Consider the following 16,987-nt stretch of genomic DNA (forward strand, 5'->3'; position numbering starts at 1 on the left):
TGTATCTATTAGCTTCTCTTGGCTGATGTAACAAATCACAACAAATAAGCTGCTTTGAGATAACACAAGTTTATTCACTCAAAGTGTCAGGGGCCTGAAGCCTGCAGGTGAGAGGGTTAGCAAGGATGTACTCCCTTCAAAGGTTCAAGGGAGAATCTGCCCCCCCCCCTTCCACCCCACTGTGGACTTGGGTGGCTTGTGGTGTTCACCCGTCACATTACACCAATTTCTGTCCCCTATATCTTCTATTCAGGTGTCTTCTTTGCTGGGTTATAATTTCACAACAGACTTACTTAATTTATATGATGTCAAAAGTGACTGAAGTTAGAGCTTGCCCAGACCTGGTGGAAACATCAGTCAGCTTTTTATCACTGCGACAAAGTATCTGAGATAAGCTACTTACAAAGAAAGGTTTATTTGCCACACAGTTTCAGTCCCCAGTGCCATGGCTCTGGTGGTGGCAGGAGAACATGGTTAAAGAGTTGCTTGCCTCAGTGTAGCAAAATAGGAGAGAGAGGGGGCAGGGAGAGAGGAGAGAGAGAAAGAGAGAGAGGGTAGGAAGGAGACAGAGGAAGGGAAGGAAGAGAAGGAGAAGGAAGAGGAAAAAACAGCCAACCAGGTCTTAATATCCCCTTCCAGGGTACACCTCCCTGGAATCCAACTCTCTTAACCTGACCCCACCTCCTAAAAGTTACACTACCCCAGTGGCACCAGGGGCTACAAGCCAAGTCTTCAACACATATCCAGCTCACACAATGCTCTGCTGATCCTAGGAGCCTATAGACACAGGATCCTATAGACACAGGATCTCCAGCACTGAGAATTTAAAACTGGCCAACAGAATATATTGTAAGAAACTGACCCATGAATTATGTGTTTACCATACACCAGGAAGATTCATACACTAATTCCTTGCATTCTCACAGCCCCAGACAACAGACAGAAATGGAGTATCTGGCTGGGATAAGGAAGCCAGCTAGGGTCAGATCCAGCAATGCTAACTCAGAGCTCAGAATATAGACTACTGGGCCCTCCAAAGACTGGAGAGAAATCGTTCAATGGCCTGAGTCTGTAGGGATGGGCCTGTTCGTAGATAGATGAAGCCAAGAGTAATGGCTCAAGGAGACTAGCAAGTTCTGGAAAGCTGCCCTTCTATGGCCTTGTGTCTGTAGCTCTCCACCCATTATTCTGGTGGAGGATGAGCTAGAGGGAACTATCTAGCAATGGGGTTCTGAAGCAAGAGACAGGGTGATGTTAGAATTGGGATGTAAGGACAGCTTTTGCTGGGAATCTCTAGTTGGTAACTCCCACAGCTAGAACCGTGTGCAGCCCACCTCCTAGCTACAGTTGAAGTTGCATACTGAAAGCACAGTTCAGAGAAAATTCCTTCGAATTAGCATGATTTATGATCCAAATTATGCCCCCTGTGCAGACCAGGAACTTTCTCTCCTGGACCTTATGTAGAATGCAAAATCAAGACAGATGTGATGGTAGGCTTCTGCCAGGACCAGTCCTGATGCTGCTCAACTCGGATTAATGACAAAGAACGCCAGAGGACCTGGACAATCTTTCACCACTGAGAGCTACACTCTGGCCATGAGAGAGTTGGGCTTGGCCCATTCTTCTGCCTCTCCACATAAAAGTAATGGTGTCTATGTAGTGCTTCTGTTTCTGATCTCCAGAGTCAGCCATGACACTCCAAAACAAAGGGGATAAAACAACCTAATGCCCTTAATATTCAATGACAGACCTTCTCAGGTTGACTTCTTTAGAAATTAAACTCCACTTAACCCTGACCTTCATTTCGTACACAGATTTTCTTAGTTGCTCTCCACTATGGGACAGGGTAGGTTTAACATATGTATATAGGTCATGCGTATATGCTAACTTTTTAAAAGACAATTAAGCAACAATCCCAGCAAAGTAGGACGGTGTCATGGGAGGTGATGGCATTCTCACACACCCAGAAACACAGCACAGCTTAGGAGAGTCAGCCTGTTGAGTCTTAGGTTGGGGTATCAGCTATGTCAGACATTAGTTTCCATTTCAGATCCAAGTGTGCTAATCCACACTTTGAAACCATCAGATACAATGTCATCAATGACTGCATCAAATACAACGCCATCAATGTCTGCAAGTGCCATTGTGTCAACAGGCTCTTTTTCCTTTCTGGCTCAGTTTGGAGACCCTACGAAATTCAGACATAAGTTTATGAATGGCAATAGTTAAGTTTAGTTTTCAAATAAATAGAGATACAATAATCGTTTCCCTTCTAAAAGAACTTATTGGGCCCAGACATACAATATTAAATATTCCTTACAGGGCCCCTCCCTCCATAATGAATGGAAATGAAAAATTTTTTGTTCAAATGTGAATGGTTCTGTGGCATCTTTGAGATGGTGTTTTGGAGAGCGGCTTTTCTATAATTGACTCTTTAAAAGAATTTTGTAAAGTTATTCAATGCTCCATTAGTTTAGGGCCTTACTGTTTTATGAGACAAACGGTGGCCTTTTTGACCATTGCAACACTTCAGATGCAAGGGCAAGATAGACGGGTGAATGTGGACCAGAAGGAAGTGTGGGTCTGTGACGGCATCACAGGCTTGTGAGATTGCACCGTGGGAGAGGACAATCCTGTGGACATCGTTGCAGTGGGGATAGGGCTCTAAGTAGTGGGGATTTCTGTGAGCAACTCTCCCCTCCACCTTCCAGTGCCTTTGCCCTTTGCAGTGTCTTTAGCAAGGACTTCCTGGTGCTGAAGTAACAGCTGCCTCCTCCAACTACTGCCCAGGGTCTTGGACCTCCTGGGAGCACACAGAATAACTCTTATTCACCATGACTTGGCACTTCTTTATGGCTCCCTTGTGCTCTTCCCTCCGCATCCAGCCCTCTACAGAAAACTCCGGAAAGCTTGCCAAATGTCCAGAAAAAGGGAAAAAACCCAAGTCCTGTGGCTTTATGAGAGAAGTCAATGCCCAATCCACAGCCCCCAGGTTCCTGTTAGTCACATAGCTCATTTTCCTCACCTGTTCTCCAGGCTTTGCCTGGTTTCTAGCACAAAGGGAAAGTAACTTTTCAAAAGCTCGGAAAGGTGAGTAGTGAGGTATGTGTGCCAACACAACAATAGCTTTGTACAGCCCCCCCACGCCCCCTGCCAGGTCCATCTAAAAATTTTCCTTTCATACTGTGAAAAATAAGTAAAATAAGGAAGCCTCAGTGTTCCATGGGAGAGCCGGCCTCACCATCTCCAAGGAGAGCGGCAGGAGGAGAAGGTGAAAGGCTGGCTTATTTGCCTGCTCAGCCAAGGGTGGAGGTGGGGAGTTTGCTAACCTAAAGATAGCTTTAATTTTATTTGTTTTTCCTAAGGAACATCTGCTTGCACGATGATTAGACACTGGCATTCATTATCACAGGAAATAAAGTGTCTGAGGTTTGTGTCACTGGGAGTGTTCAAGAACAAAATAAGACAGACACTCGTGGGAGTGATTTGAGAGAATTCTTCACAGTGCGCAAGGTTTACCCTCAGAGAATGTGGAGGGTTTAGAGGAGGGGGCATGAGGGAATCAGGGTCATTTTTCCCTGGATGAGCCATGAGGGACATCGATCATGTGTCTGGGCCATGTGAATGAATACCTAATGAGGGGATGGGCTGGCAGCCGCCATGCCTCAAGAAAAAAAAAAAAAATCCTTGCTGAATAAATGAATAAATTTCCCAGGCACACAGAGAAAAGAATGCATTACATTCTGTGCCCTCTCCACGTTCTCTTGAAGCACATTCCCATCTATTATGGCATTTTCCTTCTGAGTGTTCTCATGAGGGCTCCAGGCTGCCCGGCCCCCTCTCTCCCCTCTTGGTGTGTAAGGTCAAAGGCCTGCAGTGCAGACCTAGAGCCAGAAGCTGAGTTTGCCAGTTCTTGAGAGATTTCCAGAACACAGAAACATGTGGCCGGTGGAAAAGGCATAGGATTCCCAGTTTTCATGTGTCACACTGGGGCACAGAGTTTACAAGATCCAAATGCCTCACTGGATTCGGATTCCCTTCATCCATGAGGAAAACATGGTTATTCAAGTTGGATTCCTGAACATTTTTACATATTGTATGACGAATGTGAAAAGGAAGACAAACAATACGATTTCAAAGTTACTTTCTCTACTTCCCAATTTGTTCTTCAAGACTTTCAGCAGTCATCCATTGAGGCGGATAGTTGAAAACAGATAAAACATAACCACCAACTGGATTTTTTTTCTTATTAACTAAAAAGGGAAAGTGGATATATACATGAAGAAATGATATGACATTGTCCCTTGGATATGGGGCAAAGGTAGACCAGACATCAAGCCCAAAATACGAAAATTTGGAGTGTGACTTGGAGCTGCCAGGCCAGGCTTTTTGTGTTTCACACAAGGAAACTGAGGCATGACTGAAGGGGACACCAACCTTGTGTCTGGGTCATGAAGAGTTAAGTAGCTTCTAGAAGTAGGGTTCAGCATCACCCCCAGACTTCCTCACTCAAATACCCTGCAGCTGTTAGCCCTGAAGATGAACATCCACATTCACTGTGTGTGTGTGTGTGTGTGTGTACATGCATGTATGCCCACGTGAATGTACTATTTTACAGTTCGTTTCCTCTCCCATCGTCTGTAATTAGGCACTATGATAGGTGTGGATATATACTTTAAAATCTAAAATGAATAAAATGTAAAATTTCTCTCAGCCTTGCTGTTCGAAATGGTAAGGGCAAAATCACAGGCTGCACCGCCCGCCCCTAGATTTTCAGTTGGTCCCACCCAGGTAGGTTGCACTCAGGAAATTGGTTCCAAATAGCAAGGCAGAGACTGACAACACATCTTTAAGAAAGCTGCAAACAACTTCCCACTTCTACCTAGAGTGGGTCTCCACCCCACCCCTCAGTGCCAGGGGTGGCCCTCAGGACCCTCTGCCCTTTAAGGGACACAGTCCACTCCACCCTCCGGCCTCCTCCTACCTATTAGCTCTGCATCTCTCTTATGTCTTTTTAAAGAGATATTTTTGGAACAGTACACTCACATCCAGACACCAATTACTCAATCTCCTAGCAAGTATGGAGATGATGGAAGTGTAGCCCTCTGGTCTCCTAGCAACAGCATTTGGGGGGAGGCTGCACCAGGAGCTGGTTGCCCAGCACCGCTGTGCTGTGCGTAGAAGGCATTTGCGCATTTCACTTTTGTTGTCTTTGACTGCCATTTCTAAAACGGTCTCTGTAGTCTTTGGGGATTTTAAGCACTCAAGTTATTCTTTTAAAAGATTTCTGCTGACATCCACAGGTCCTATAATTAACATATCAAGCCTCCAAAGGCCGGAAGTGTTCTGTCACCCCTAAAAATACAGACCCCCCCTCCCGTCTTCCTCCAGTCATGTATCAGGAACTGTCAGACCATTTTCCTATTCTTCCACCCTGTTCTTTTGGCAAAATGCATCCTCACCCCAAATGTGAACATTCTAGAATTTCTTTCTTTTGTTTCTGTTGTTTTCCAAGTCATGAACTCTGCCCTCTGGGTTGGGATGTGTGGAAGACGGTGGTCACTGGACAGCTCAGTTTTCCTTTTATCCTGGTCAGTCTCCCTACCTCAGCTCCACACCCACTGTCCCCATGGCTCCGAAGTCTTCAGCCCACACCACACCCCAGCAAAAGCGTCACTGGCAAGAAGGAATATTTGACAGCCTCAAGTAAGAATTGATTAAATGAGGGAGACAAGTGAGAGCTGCCATGATAGCTGACTAACTGGAAATACTTGGGGTCCCCAAACAGAAGGCTGTGGGGTGGGAGAGCAGGCGGGTGTTTCTATGGTTTTTGGTGGAGGCACATTTTCGGGGAGGGATATACAAGTGGGATTAGGGAAAGATGTTTGGTTGCCGTTATCAATGAAAGAAAACCAAAGGGATGACAGAGCTGTGTAGGGTTGTGCCTGTTGAAACCCCGAATCCATGGCTGTTTCTGCATTCCCAGGGGCCCCAGCAAGCACTGGAATGCTGTGGGGTTCCTAGGACCAGGAAGCAGGGTGATGCTTGCATCCCATGGTGGATGGGAATCAGGAGGAAGCAATAAGACTGCTAAGTTGATAGCCACCTCTGAAGAGTTGGGGGTGAGAAGGCATGGCTGGATTCTTGGATAAACCCCACTCCCCCTAAACAAGAGGCCATTTCAATGACAAAAATCCATCATGTTCTCTTTCTGCCCTCAATGTCCTTGTATTCTCTAACTTGGGTCAGGACCTTTGCAGGATACCATCTCTGACAGCCTTCCCTCTGGGTCCCATGGCTTCACCACATGGAACTTAGCCAGACAGCTCTTCCCTAGTCCTTCACAGGAGGCCAGGAGGTGGCTCCTGAGAGTTCACAACCATTTGCTTCTAGATGGAGGAAAAGCAATGGGTGCAACTGGCCTGGGAAGTGAGAGCAATGTTTACCCACCCCCAAAATGCAGAAAATATATAGGAGCTCACAGCCGTCAATGGCATTTGAGCTCTTTTGCCCTCCTGGGCCTTGAGTTAGGCTTGAAGGTGAGCCAGGGCTGACAGGCTAAGAGATGTCAGGAACAGAGGTGGGAGGGGAGGTGAAGGTGACAGCAGGAGTGCAGGTCACCTCTCCACAACTGAGAAATTGAGTGGAGGCAATGAGGCTTTTTAAAGCAAAACCCAAAGGAACTCTTATGAGAGATGGTTATTGCTCTTGTTGGCTTCCCTCTAAGGCTCTAGGTCTTTATAGACATTAACTGCACAATGTCAGCACATCTCAGATGCTCTTTCTTCATAGGGACCACTAGAGTCTGTTAGTGCTGCTGAGAAGGTGACTTCATATACTGTTCTCTGGTTCTCTGTGGCGACAGTACCATGGAGACCAGCTTAGGGCTCAAAGTACCCAAGAGCACCCAAGTCCTCCATGGACTCCAGTGCAGGGAAAGCACTCAGCCAGGTCAGGGAAAGCCGGGGTGAGGTCTCATATCTGTGGACTTGAAACCAGCCATCCAGAGCCACTCTGGCTCTCTGAAAGCTGAAAACCAACTTGTTCTTTCTGCCAAAAGCTGTGATCTCGACCCAAAGGCCAAAATGGCACAAGAGACAGAGCCCCAGATGCAGACTCAGAGCTGGGAGGTCATAGCGGGCTCTTTTCTGCGGCTTTGATGAGGAACAGCCATGCCCAGCTGATCCCAGGGGCTGCCTCTCGGGGCTTTGCAGCTTCATGGAGAAATTTAATCCAGTGTAAAGCACTGTCCTTTAGATTGTTGTATCTGAGGTTAGCTCTTTAATTTGTCGGTTATCTGAAGTTCCATATGTTCAAGTTCTGTCTGACAGGCCTTTGTCAGGAGCCCAGTTGCCATGGCAGTGCCTCTAAAATAGAACAAGACCAACATGCATCAATAGACTGCCTAATAAATAGAATAAGTACTACTTACAATACATTATTCAGTTTCTACTGAGCAGTAATTTGTGCAGAGTTGAAAATAACGACACCTCCCCCCTTCGTTTAATTAAAAGAAAACAATTCCACAAACCAGAAATGCAGTGTTTATATCAGAGTGGAACTTGAGTTGCTGTGTGATTAAGGGGCCAAGACCATGGGTGAATTTGCTAGAGAAAGTTAATGTGTTAAGCTACAGCTCTTCAGAGAATTGCTCCAAAGCGTTCTTTCTTACGACCTAATACTCCACGGTGGGGTTTGATTTGAGGTACTGGCTAGGTATGAGCAAAGAGGAGCAGCACCTAAAAGATAATAATGTTTTTTCCCATTGGGGGAGGGCATTTTCTCTGCCACACCCATCCTGGCTTATACCTGTCACCATGGCTCTCTCCAGGGTGTGACGCTTTGCTCATTTGTTTGAGAATGTTCCAAGTCTCAGTCTCCGCAGGTGTCCTGGGCGATCTTTTCTACTTCCTGTTTTAGTTCTGGCACCATCCGTTTCTCTAGGAAGTCTTGGTTCCTTTTATAGGAGAACAGCATTAAAAACAACTTCAAGGTTAAGTGTGACTTCACTGGTGGCGTAGGTTCTCCTACTTGACAGATCAAGGACACACACATGCACACGCACGCGCACACACACACTCGCGCGCGCGCACACACATTTATAAATATCTTTGGATATATCCATCTGCTTCTATATTAAGCCAAACATGAGTTGAGGCTGATGTCTCCAACTCCAATCTGTTACCACTTGGAACATCTCCTGTTCTTCTCCTCCTTTCACTTATTTTCCTAAAACTTCTTACTAAACCGGGAAGAAATGTGGCAATCTGCCTTTTACCTGATTGGTCAGCTCTGGCACACAGGTGTAGCCACTTCCTCGTGGGAAGCAATGGTGTGAACCAGAGTGCAGTCTTTATGAACACTTTTTTGGGGGTTCTTAGTCTTACAGTTTTCATTCGCATCCAAAGTGAGTTAGGGTGGCACTTAAATTTTCTAAATCAACTGTTTATCCTATGGATGGCACGAAACCTGAACGTTAACCACCCCCACCCCCTACCCTCCACCCCCGCTTAAGGTAGCATTTTGTTTAGCTTTGTCAGTGGAGAGCTATTGAAAAGAAATGCTCCTGCTGTCCCTGCCCTGCCTGTAACTGCCGATATGAAAGTCAGCAGCGCACCGCGCCCACCAAGGCACCCCAGTGCAGAAACGGTTCCGTGGGTCCTGTGAAGGATCTAAGGCTTGTCGATATGGTCTTTAAATTCTTAACCATTCTGCAATCTTGTATCTCTGCCCTGTGTCTCTATGTCCGGTGAGATGGTGGAGGGTGCCTGAGAACCGGGGAGATGACAATAGAGAACAGCACACAGGGTCTCGGGTCCTCAGGCACAGCAGGCAGTCGGGTAGTGGGAGCGCTCATCAGTTCAGTTCTGGATGTCAGGTTATGGGAATAGGTGGTGCGGACAGGAAGCCTGACCCCTAGAGGACGGCCTGAGCCAAAGCAGGAGGCAGCTTGAGAGTCCCTGCTGAGTAAGACGCAAATTTAGCCACTGTCACTAGGATCTCTTTTATCCCCAGCATAAATGTTAACTATGGCTCACGAATCGGGTCAGGAGTGTCCTATGCTCGATAGATAGCACACTTTTTCAGTAAATAAAAGCTTGAGCGTTGGCATTGCAAAGCACACTGGGCAGTAATTAGAAATTTTAAAGAATTTATAATCTCTGGTTCTCAGTTCCAAAAGATTGGGCGAAAATTATATATATATATGTATATATATATATATATATATATATATATAGTGAAAATTGAGCTAAACTTATTAAATTATATCATTGCATTCTGAAGAAAAATTAGTATTTTACATCAACCTTCCAATAAACCAATTATGAACAAGAAAAGAAGTTTTTAAAGAAATATCTTCTTGTCATTGGAAATGCAGCAATAGAATACATAACAGTCATTTGGAATTACAACAAACCAAGAAGTCATTTTCGTTTCTTGTATGAACTCCGAAAATTGCAGCAAGTGTCAAAGGAAACATTAAAATGCCATTTGTAAATTTATACTTAAAACTAAATGAAGACAAACAAAAATGCTTTATGTAAAGAGTTAAATCTTTTCAGAAAATAATTACTCTAGATGTACAGAAATTTGTATTTCAAAATAATTTGTCAGAAATTGATCTTGATGTTGTCACAGCCTACAACATACTTTTTAAGAGTTCCATTAACAGTTGTGTCAGCAGAAATATGCTTCAAATTGAAAATTATTTATGATTTTGCATTGCCAAGAGCAGCTGATAACTCATTCCATTATAATAGAGAATAAAGTTGCTGAGTTTTATGGGCTTATAGACAAGGGAGTCATAAATATCTCATGGTCGATCAAGGTGGCATAGCAACTGGGTATCATTTATAATACTATATAAAATGACACTGAGTATTACTTTATTGATATATTTATTAAATGTTAATTAGAATAGTAAGTAACAGGTTTTAGCACTTCCCTGGCATGTAAAAGGCCCTGGGTTCAATTTCCAACCCCCCAAAGTAGCCAAAATCAAAGAACATTAACTTTGTGAGTTGTCAGATTGTTCTCATCTGTGTCTCTCCGTGACACTTCCTATATTAATGGATAACACACAGTAGTTCTGTTTTAGCACCCTATGCTTGGCCTTTGGTGCCACCACTCAAGGGTCCTGCTGGAGAAGGGTGGCTTGGTGGTGCTTCATCCCAGCAGAGTCTCTTGGTCCCCACTGTAACCCTCCTACACAAATTAATAATAAAGACGAGCCCAGCCAGCCAGCCCATAGTCTAACTTCCTTCTCAGGGCGAATCAGGTTGACAGCTGGAGCTATTTAGAATAGCGCTTTTTCAAATCATTCTTGGTACCCACTGTGATAAAGATTAGTATGAAATATGCTTTGGGGAATAGAATTTTAGGCCAACATCTGGGAAAGAGAAGGTGAAGAAGTAATATAGACAAAAGGGAGAGCACTGTAGCCTAACAGGCTCACCATACCCCATAGGGGCTTTGATGTCACCAAGCTTTTACATTGCCATGACTTTCATACTAATAGGATATATCCGCAGGTGATTATCCAAGGGTGCCAGCCAAGGAAGTGAACTGTCTGCATGAGTGAGTTCAAATAAAGACCACTCAACGGTGTTTCTGAGTTTTGCCCACAATGTTCTCAGGAGATGGGGGGGGGGGTCCTTAGAGTCATACAACTGTTTCCATCACTGCTGTTAGTTAATTTAACTTACTTCCTCCTATTTTCATTGAACCAAGTAAGGTCTAAGAGAGACATACAGTTCCTATTTGTAGGAAGAGATCTTACTAGGTAACTGTGGTGCTGACCACACCTGTTTGGGCGTGGCCACAGGTGCATACAGGGTTGGGGGTGGGGTGGGGGTGGGATATAGGCCTGAGGAGAATAGGTGCAGGCTCTCTGGGGGTTCCCGCTGCTCTCTGGGGGAGAGCAGCTGAGATTGGATGCTCCAAGTGCTGACCCTGGGTTATAGATTTCTCATGTGAGTGATTTCTCCCTAATAAATTTAACCTACCTCACCCCTATCCCGTGTACCGTAATCTTCTTCCAATTCCTATTTGTCATTGGAAATATCTGGGCAGATGGCAAAACTGATTATTATTTCAAAAATCATAGAGCTCAGGGTCAACCTCACAGATCAGCTCAGGTTTCCACGATAAGGAGGCAGAAAAAAAAAAAAAAAAGACAGCACAATGCAGCCCTGACTCTTGAATTCCAGCTACCTGACTGACATGCTCTGAGGAAGTCCCTTGACCTCTGAGAGGTAGAGGCCTGCTTCCTGATAAAGCCAAATCCCAAAACTGTGTCTCCATCTTTCTGTCTTCTCCCTGGCATGTGCAGGTCTAAGCAGCATATGTCACCACACAGAGTCAAGTACAAGCTTTTGCAGAATTGTAGGAGCATAGGTGGATTGCAGAGGGGAAGGAGAAGGAAGCTGTATTCCGTTTCCCTAACTATGATCTTTAATAAAACACAAATTTTAACACTTAAGATTATTTCAGGATCCTTATTTCTGTGGCTAACTCTTCATACTTTACTCATAGATACGGCAAATGACTACAGAAGGTCAACCAGATGGCTTGATGACTTCACCTACACTCACTTGGGACAAACAATGGGAGGAAACTCCAGCTACTCATTCTCTTGCAGGCAGGGGTGTGCAGCGATTGTTTTGGCAAATGAAAAGAGAGCATGCTATTAGGTTCCTTCTTACTCTGGGGAAGCCTAGAGATACTTTCTGTTCCACCATTTTATTTGAGAACATGAGGAATTCATTGTACACCTTGCTGGGGCGGGGGTGGAAGGCAAATGCATATTCCAAGCACTAAAATCTTCCTTTTGAGGTAAGAATATGGAGCTGACAGGGAGAAAATAATTTCAAGATGTTGTGATGGGGAAACCCTTCAAGATTCCAGTTCTTCAGAACCTAATATTAGGCAACACCTGCAAGGTTACATATCTCTGGGGTAGAAGTAGATATTGTCTCTCAGAGGCTGTAACCCAAACATCCTCCTGCAATCCATCACCAAATGCTATTCACCTGAAAGATACAAAAAATAAAGTGGGGAGAAGTCATAAGAACTCCTTCCAAGATTTTCCAAGTACTTCCAGATATGAAAGCAATGAAGAACAATCTCCTCTTTGGGGAGTCCTGGTTTCTCATCTGAAAGGCAGCCACATGGCTGTGCGTTTTTCAGTCACCCTAGATCCCAGTGTGCTTCCAGCACAAAGCAGCGTCTGCCCGTGAAGAGGTGATCTGAGTCAGAGGAGAGGGTCCAAACCAGGAATGGACAAGGGTATGCCATCCTATCTGGTTCCGTCTGACTCTTAAAGGTATGTTCTTTATGAATCTTGTTTTCCATTTTTTATTGAAATAATTTGGTGAAAATGAAGGGAGAAAGACACATAGATGTTTGGATGATTTTCTTAATGAGTGAGAGTGGCACACTGGTCCTTGGTGCTTTCCACAGTGCAGGTATGTGGTATGGCTCAGATGTATTTGTGGAATAAACTAGTCAAACAAATCATTTCTCATTACCCATCAGGGTTACTCTACGGACAGAGCCTACTTTCCCACAACATGGCCATACCCAGAAAACCCTTACCAAGGCTTCTGCTCTTCATTTCATGCATTCCATACCTTTCTGGAAGAAATGAACACACAGATACTGTAAGACCAAGTTGGAGTGGAAATTTTTGTGAAGAAGTTGAACACCTGTGTAGCTCGAGACTCATAAATTCCATGCAGATGCACACATTTCCAGGCCAATGACATACTTTATATGCCAAGTTATTGTGTTAGTCATCATTCTGTTATTGTTACAAATATGCCAGAGAAGTCCATGTATAAAGGAAAAGGGGTTTTGATGCATGGCATGTTAGGGTGGCCAAGTGTGACACACCTCTAATGCCCTGAAACCTCTTAGTAAGACCGCTTTTCAAGTATTCCACCCCCTCACAGTAGGCTAGAGACCGGACTTCTAAAACATAATAAGCCTTTAGGTTCATTTCAGACCCAACTGTAGCATCTTAACTGTAGCATCTACGTGTACACAAGCAATCATTTCATAATAGAAATCAACATAAAAGCTAAGTAACTAGACGGTTAATATATTTTAATGTTATTTTTATAAAAGTATTAAAGAACTGTATTGCCCAGTATAAATGATTATTTCATACTACTATACAAAGCTGTCATTTGAAAACAATGTACATAGACTAGAATTTTCACTATACACACACACACACACACACACACACACACACACACACACACACACATAATTAAAAGTATTCTACATTTGTGACTTTATGACCAAGGCAACTTAGAGAAATAAGGGCTTGTTTGGGTTTATGAAGAGAGAGAGAGAGAGAGAGAGAGAGAGAGAGAGAGAGAGAGAGAGAGAGAGAGAGAGAGAGACATAACAATGGAGGAGTTATGGCAGCAGGCAGCTTAGAGCAGGAATTTGAGAGGTCATATCCCAACCACTCAGAGGAAGCCAAGAGGCAGAACAAAATATGAGGTGAAGCTATAAACCCTAAAAGCTCCTCCCTCTAGTGATGGACTTCCTCCAGCAAAACCCCATGTTCTAGAAGTCCCAAAACATTCCCAAATAGCTTCACCAATCAAGGACCAAGTGTTCAAGTCTAAAGCCCATGGGAACATTTCTCACTCAATCCCACATCCTCCAAAAGTATAATATATTGTTCTGAGGTTCAAACATGTGTAATTGAAATATAAAAGAACCCAGAGAAGAATGGACACCATACACAGAATAGGCTTTATTTCTGGGGAAAGGATCTATAAAAATGGAGATGCTATGGGGGCAGTGTACTAACAACAGAGAGGAGCAGGGGTAATGCTTGGTGTCTCAGAAAGCTGATAGGAGTAACACTGTTAGAGAAACATCCTCTACATGGAGCCCCCAGGATGGAAAGAGTATTACAAAAATTTTATTCTAGAGCTCCTTTTCCTCAACAAAGATTTAGGGGAAATCTCAGAATCTTCCCACCTCTCCGTTCTATAGTTAAACCTCCCAAGGCCCAGAGAGATGAAGTAATTTGCCTGAGTACAGTCAGGTATGAAATACACATGTAATCAGAGCTTGGAGCTCTGGACTCCCAGTGTTCTTTCTAATCACACATGGTCAAGTTTCTACACCTCCATCATTTATAAGAACCTGAACACTAACATGAGCAGAGCCATCAGAGATGTTCAGACACAGTGGTGAGCCATTTGTGCAAGAGCTTCAACTAGAGAAAGAGCTTGGAATAGCCAGGAGGGTAGACAGTTCTGGAAAAAGCCTTGGTGACACGCTCACATTTCCACTCTCAGTCCCTCTAAAACTAGGTTCACAGGTGGCACATCGGGGTTGTACTATCAGCTCATGTGTCGTGGACAGCTATTTATTTTTTATTAACATATAGTCTTGGGGATGGACAAAAAAGGGAAAGATTGTGGCTTAACAGTAATGCCCTTGTGTGTCAAGCTGACAAAGGATCAGGTCTCCTGTCTAGTTTTATGTTATTGTGACTGACATAAGCTAGAGTCATCAGAGAGTAGGGGACCTGGGTTGAAAAAAAAAAAAGCCTGTGGGAAATTCTCTTAAATAGTGATTGATGTGGGAGGGCTCAGTCCATTGTGGGTGGTGCCATCCCTGGGCTGGTGGCCTGGGTTCTATAAGAAATGAGTCTGAGCAAGCCATGAGGAGCAAGTCAGTAAGCAGCACCCTTCATGGCCTCTGCGTCAGCTCCTGCCTCCAGGATGCTTGCCTGTTTTAGTTCCTGCCGTGACTCCTTTCAGTGATGAACATTTATGCAGAAGTATAAGCCAAATAAACTGTTTCCTCTCCCAGGTTGTTTTTGATCATGGTGTTTTATCACAGCTACAGCAACCCTAACTGACAGTGTGGCAACTCGGAGGGCTTTATAAGGTTTATTAAAAAGAAAAAAGAAAAACTCACAAGACAACAGAAGCCATAGTTAACGAATGGGTCAAGGTTCCATAGAAATAGCATTGTCTCAAAACATTCCTAAATCCACAAGAATGTATGTGTGCCATTTTATGTATGGAATGAGACAAAAGTGGCAGTGTAAACAAATCGGGTGTCCTGCCTGGTGTCCAGGTGTGCTCTCAGAGGATTGTCTTTCTGTCCTCTGAAATAGTGCCTGGCACTCAGCCTCCGTGACGACCCTCCCTGTCCAGTTGGCTTTGCCGCTGGCATGTTGTTGTTCATCATGTAGTAACATTTATAGCTCCTTGCATATGCTCTGGGGCTGTTTTGGTTTTTTGGATTGTCATCTGGAAAACACACCTGCCTGTCTGATGTTTACCACGAAGGAAGAATAATTTGGCTGCTTGTGATGGAAAGGGTTGTGAGAGTCACCCATGAGTCAGGCCCCTGCTCTGTCTCAGCGACCATGTCTGTTCTCTTCCATATCCAGGAGTCTGTGGCTGTCACCGCCTGAGAGTGGCATGCAACAATGCCTCAGGACAAGGTGCTGTCTGACACAGCACCACACCCCCACGGTCTTCCCTAATCACAGTGAGAACTCAGCCCAAGGGAGGCCCAGGCACACCTGACTTCATCTGTCTCTGCGCCTCCTCCCTCTCTTGTTAAAAAATCCCTACATTGTTTGGAATTGAAAGCCTTTATCTCTCTCCAATCCCCCTCTTTCACACATATTCTCAAATGGATCCATGCCCAGGTTGGGCTTTTCTCAGGAACAGATTCCAGGAGAGATCTGTTTCTATTAGAGTGTTTCCGAAGCAAACATCTCAGGGAGATATGCTTCTTGGATTACCTTAATCAGTCCACAGCGTGGCCCCAAGGTACAGGGTACTAACACACCTTTGAGAGCCACTTACAGCAGTACACATGGAGCATAGGTGACCCATTCCTCAGCCCCGGTGAAACGCACACCTTGGAATCTGTTAGGCTGGGAGCCCATGATAACGGTGCCAGGGGCCTGTGCTAGACTAAGCTCATCCTCTTCTTTCCCTTAACCACACATGGAGGCGGGTGCTTCTGATACCTTAGCCACACTAATTTTCTAGGCACACCAATGCTTGTTGGTCCCATGAGTTCGACTATTTTAATTTGTTTTTAATCAGTAGCCTTCCTTTGAGACAAGGGTTTCTTTGTAGCCTAAGTTTGCCTCAAACCTTATTATTTTATTTGTATATATGTGTGTCTGTGTGAATAAATGTTATATATGTATATGTGTGTGCATGCACACTCACGCAGGTGCACTTGAGTGCACATCCACGGGTGCACTCGCGTGCGCACACGCACACACACACACACACACACACACACACACACACACACACACTCAGACACAGCCAAAAACCATGGAGCTAGCCTCACAGGAGTAGCCTGCACGAGTGCTGGGAACAAAGCTCAGGTCCTCTGCAAGAGCAGTGTGCACTGCTAACCACTGAGCCAGCCCTCCAACCTCCAGCCTTGGTTTCTATATCCTGTTCCACAATTCTTTCACTAAAGCTACCTTAGAACTACATAGGTCCCATTGATTTGCACTTAAATATTATTGCAAAACATCTGTGTTTCAGACCTATGGCCTGGTCAGTGGTGCTCTGGGTCCTTTCCAGCTGGGACAGCATCTGAAGGTACGGGAGAGTCGGAAGCATGCTGACTGACATGTTGGAAGTTCCCTCTTTAGGTCTGAGTTCCTTCAAAGGAGCTAAGGAATACAAGATTGCAGAGTTCACAAAAACAAGCTGCTGATCAATTCTTCAGTCTTCTGGGCACACCCATGTTTGCTTCACCGACTTTTCAACCATGAAATGGAAGGTTCAATGTAGACTGTAAACATGAACCTGGACCTTGCTGGGGAAGACACAGAGCATGAGGGAAACAGTCCACCACTGATGAGGGTAACTCCAAAGACCAAACAGCTACAGTGAGAAGGAAGAGGAAAGAAGGCAGAGAGGAAAGGATGGAGACCCAGTTTCTTTCATAAATACTTGTTGAG

This window comes from Cricetulus griseus, chromosome 3 (genome assembly GCF_003668045.3).
Source record: "Cricetulus griseus strain 17A/GY chromosome 3, alternate assembly CriGri-PICRH-1.0, whole genome shotgun sequence".
NCBI classification, from domain to species: Eukaryota; Metazoa; Chordata; class Mammalia; order Rodentia; family Cricetidae; genus Cricetulus; species Cricetulus griseus.